Source organism: Lissotriton vulgaris, chromosome 3_2 (assembly GCF_964263255.1).
Source record: "Lissotriton vulgaris chromosome 3_2, aLisVul1.2, whole genome shotgun sequence".
Lineage (NCBI taxonomy): Eukaryota > Metazoa > Chordata > Amphibia > Caudata > Salamandridae > Lissotriton > Lissotriton vulgaris.
In genome coordinates, this window is record NC_141690.1 from 318,668,882 (window position 1) to 318,674,101 (window position 5,220).

Below are 5,220 nucleotides of genomic sequence, written 5' to 3' on the forward strand. Positions count from 1 at the left end.
CTGATAACTCTACTGGAGAGGGCCATGATCTCCGTCCAGGGGACCATGTAATGGTCCGGTCGTTTGAGAGAGCAAGCAGTCTGGAGCCCAGGTGGAAGGGCCCCGAACAGGTCCTCCTTGCAACCTGAACCGCTGTACGAGTGACCAACAGGAAGCGGTAGGTGCATTCGACACACTGCCGCCGTGTCTCTCCGGATCTGGTGACTCCTGCTGTGCTGACTGACTACAAAGATAAAGAAAAGAGCCCAGCTGTGACGTCGGCCGAAGTAGAGGGAGCCTTCCCGGACCACGCTGTTGCCGGACGAGAGCGCTACAACTTGCGCCCTCGATAAGAAGATTTTTTTTTATGACTGGTTGGTTACCGCTCCAGGTTTGTGAAACGGAAACCGGGAATTCCAAGGGGGGGGGGTCAGTTCTGCCAGTGTAGCGACACCCGTCTTGGCCCGGAGAAGAAAACAATGGCTACCTCGGAGTTCAGCACCGTATTTTTCTTTTTTAGGTATACACGTACGTGTATCTGAGACTTTGCGAACAATTTGTGCTATTTGAGACTTTGCACGAACATTTCTGAACTATGGCATCCACAATATCACGAGATAAAAAAGTATTGGGTGCCTTTCTTTTTGTTCTGACTATTGTGGTGATAGCTGTTATAGCCTGGGTAGTTGAACTTGTGGTGCCTGTACGTGAACATTTGCTGCCGACTGTCTGAACATTTTCATTTTACATTACCCTTTCATGAAGAACGTCATAGGCAAACGTATCTAAATAACAGCTTCATTCAGATTCTTCACCACACACATAACATGACCAATACCTCAAACTGTTGGGTGTGTGGGATGTTGCCAGGGCACCAAAAGAGAGGGGGCACCCCACTTATTCCACTCCCGTTTTCACATAATGGATCATGCAACACGTGGTACAGCCTCCTCTTTACTTTGAGATGGCCAACCAAGGGGGGGGTGCTTTTCCGTTTGAATAAAGTATGTTCCCATGACAAGGATGGGTTTCCACGGGCTGAGGGTACTCGATTTGAATGGGAAGAGTACAGGCCCGATAACGTGTCTGCCCCAAGTGTGTACAGCAACCAGAGGAATATTAATGTATCAAGTGCACATGTTATTAATGTCATTGCCACAAAAGCCGATTTATGTATCAGAAATAAGGGTTCGATTGCAGTGGGGAAAAGCGAATGTAATATTACTCTCACTTTTGATAGCCCGAATGGCATCTCATTTGTTGCATCACGGAATACGTATTTTATTTGTGGAACGAAGGGTTACCATCAGCTTCCATTGGGGTGGTTGGGCACATGCTATGTATCGTTTGTACTACCTCCTGTATTTATTGCCCCACCAATGTATCACAATGATTACACGTTATATCATGACTTCGTCCTGAATAGGGTTAAGCGAACTGTTGTTCTGGATGACATTGACCAGACTGATACTGCCTTGCAACAGTATGTGGACTTTAATTTGGGACTATTCTCCTTTGTGGGGGCCGCACTGAACAGCCGGAAAATCAGACGACTGACACGTGTTGTTGAGGCTGTAGCGAATGACACAGCCATTGCCCTGGGAAACATTACCGAGGAACTACAGATTTCTAGGATTGTTACGCTTCAAAACAGGATGGTGTTGGACGTAGTTTTGGCTGATCGTGGGGGGGCATGTAGAATTATCGGAAGCAGCTGTTGCGTATACATTCCAGACAATTCCCCATCTGTTTATGATGCGATATCTAAGCTCCATAAGATTGCAGCTGAGATACATCCGGACAATGGAACTTGGACACTTTCAGGATGGTTCTGGTCCATGCTTGCTACTTGGGGCTGGAAACTGTTGACAATTCTATGTATAATTGTGGGTGCAATGTTTTTCATATGCCTATGTATTCAATGTGGCCCAGCCTTATGTTCTATGTGTTTGTCGGCTTGCATACCCTCAAGACGAGCTCTTGCTCATGACAAAATGATGCTTCATAAAGAAGTAACTCAAATAATGTTAATTGACATCGAGGACGAACATCCTGATTATGTTCATTATGAGGTAGATTCAGCTAAACACTAAAAGGGTCGTCTGTCGTAATTGGCATGGCCGCGTTAGCGATTAGCTGAAACTACACGTTGTCCTCTTTAACTTGGCTGAAAACAAGAACGCCATTTTGAATACTGCAGCGGCCATCTTAGACCATAGGCGGCCTCGTGGCCGGAGTGCCCTTTAGTCCGTTGTCCGTTCCAATGACCACTTCAGTCTGCCCAGCAACAGGCTATTTTTAGTACTGGTCAAGCTTGTACATGCGCAGTCCCATCTGACCAGTAAGCCTTTAGGAATGTGCGCCAAACTGACCAGCGGAGTTGTGCCCCCTCCAATGAGCTGGCAGTGTTCCAAAACATGACCATATATGTACATAAATGTGTCCTTACTTGTGCCGCCTATCTTTTATTGCCCCAAACTGTATATAACTCGGGGTCACACCGGTGTTCGGTGTGATACCTCTTGCATTACCGAAGGGTGCTGTTTGAGTGTACCACCACCCCATGGGGTCTTAATAAACTTGTTCTTTGCCTTTTACAGTTTCCGTGCCAACAGTTCTTGAGTGTAAGTGGGTTATCTTCGGAGCATGTAGGCCTTGGGAACCCTGATTACTTCAAACGTCCAGAAGACATTGAGGCTGATCAATATTAAGCAAACAATAAATTCATTCACGGTATAACAAAAGATTAGTAAATGTATTTGATGCTCACAGACAAGTCTCAGATTTTGTAGTCAATGCATGGGTACATCTAAATCACCTAAAACATAATCCCAGCTAAAGGATTGTTCTAAAAATATAAAGGATTGCAAATAGTAGGACATTTCATAAGGGATAGTAGAAAAAGGCAAGGAAAAAATAAGCAGGAAGGTATCAGCATTTCATCATTCTAGAAGCTGGATCAAGATCTTCTTGGGTGAGGGACGTAAGGGTTAGCCTAAACCACGCTTAGTAAAGAATCAAGGAACGCATGCAGGTCTAAACCCCTCACAGTCCAGGGGAAAGTCTTTAAGAGAACCTAATAGTATTTGCAAGGAATCTCTGCTCCCAACGGTGTGGACACTAAAGGGCTGATTTGCGATGTTGATCGGAAAGGCTCAGAATGCCAGATTCCCTTACACCGAGTCAGAATGTATGTTTCCGACTCGGCCTGAAACATTTCTGACCGATTGATTACGATGTTCGACTTTGGAAAGCAAGTCGTTTGGTCAGTCCAAATCAGTTCTGATGTGCATTCAGAAACTCAGAGTTGCTCGAAGCCGAATTGTACAGCTCTACGAACGCGTTTTCATCCAGGGGTATTACGATGTCAGAATCGGGCAACCTTACCAACTCGGTCAGTTCAACAGTATAAAGGCTGTTGGAAAATGATTTTTGGGGGCCCTAGCAGACCCCCCTTCATGCTGAGGCCTCCGGTTGGGGGCCGTGGGGGTACCCAAGGGACCCTCTGAAGAACCATGCACAAAGTGACAGGAACCATGGGATGCACTTGACAGGGTGCAAGGTTTGCCGCAACTACCCCTTTTTTCAATAGGAGCCTGTGTTTTCGGAACACAGTCTCCCATTGAGGTCAATGAGAGACTTTATGAGCAGTGTTCAGTAGCATCATAATCGGTCGGTCGGACTCGCTAAAACACTAGTCCGTCAGAAGCAATTTCTACAAGGAGTTGGTCGGAAAGCTCGTAGTCCAAGCCCTGAGCACCATTGCATTGAAGATCGTGGGCCTACACTCCACAAGTGTTCCGTGGGCCCGCTTCTAGCAATCCCGCTTGAGGCTCCTTCGTGATCCCTGGTCCATCGACTGGTGGGTCCCCACCAAGTTAACGCTTCTGTTTCTTGAGTTTTTCTGGTTGCTCCCAATATGCACTGACTCCCCTTCAAAGGGTGAGTCCCTCAGACCTTGCTGGTCTGCACCAAAGCCAATCTCTGCTTTCTGCAGGGGTCGCTGTTGCCAAGGCTTGTTGGGTCCCATCCGGAATACGACATGGCAGCACTTGACATCCTTTGTGGGACAGCTCAAATACAGCTTCTGGTCATCGTCGACACCTCCCGGTCCCCCTGGCTGAAGAGTCAAGCCTCACCTTCTTCACCTGAAATCCCCCCACATTGGTTGGCATCATCTCCTTGCCTTCCTGGTCACTAGCTAGTGACCCAGACTCTGTCCCCTCTGCTTTCAGGTTCTTCTCGACTCCGATCCAGTCTTGGATCCATCTGGACACTTTCCACTTGGTCGCCTGCAGCACTTTTCAGCAGCTCGCCATAGAAAATGACGGCGAAACCCGACACGAAAAGACACTTATGCACCCGGCTTTCCTGGGTGAGGTAACACGAGTACTCCAGTGCTCCCGTGGGTATTGACTCTATAACTGCCTAGTTCTAAATGGGTTTGCTCCAAGTCCGCTTCTAAGTGTCCTTCCTTTGTAATTTTCCAACCGCGACTTTCCCCATAGAAGTAAATGGTGATTTGGGTTTGTGTTTAGACTTTGCACACGTCCCCCGTGGGTCCCCTGTGTCGCTACCTTGGGTAGTTCCTGGTGGCCCCAGCGGTTCTACAGGTTCTAGGCCTTGTATCTATGTCAGTCGTGGTTCTTATACCACTGGTGTGTGAGACCCCTAGGGCTAAACGCATACTGTGCTAATTTACTGTGTGCTAAATACGTTTAACTGATGTACTTTTGTCTCTAGCCTCATAAAGAGACTAGAGGAGTGTGTTTAGAATGAATACAAATATTTTATATATATACCTGGTGTGGTTCTCCTTTCATTTGGTCATTCAAAAGATTATAGACTGGTAAAACAAGCTGCTTCACATTCCTTCAAGACTTAGCCTGAAGGCTGCTCTGCACAGCTACCACTAGGATAGCTTTCTATAAGGTTGTCTTTAACCTACCATCAATAAGGGGTCCTTGGACGGGTGAAAGGTGCCCACTAGAATAGGGGACAGCATATGCCAGGCCAACTTCTCAAACTGAGATGTTGAATTGCTCATATTCATGGGTTGTTAGCTAGCTTAAGAGACCTGGGAGAAGTCGGCATGCCCTGTTCCTAAACGGTGTGACTAAGAAATACAGTGCTAGGTTCCTCAGGGGGTCTTAAATTGGAATTATGTGAAAAAGAGGCCAAGGGCAGTAGCTAATTGTGGAGGCAGGAATTGTAAGGACATCTTTGCTGACTAAACAACTG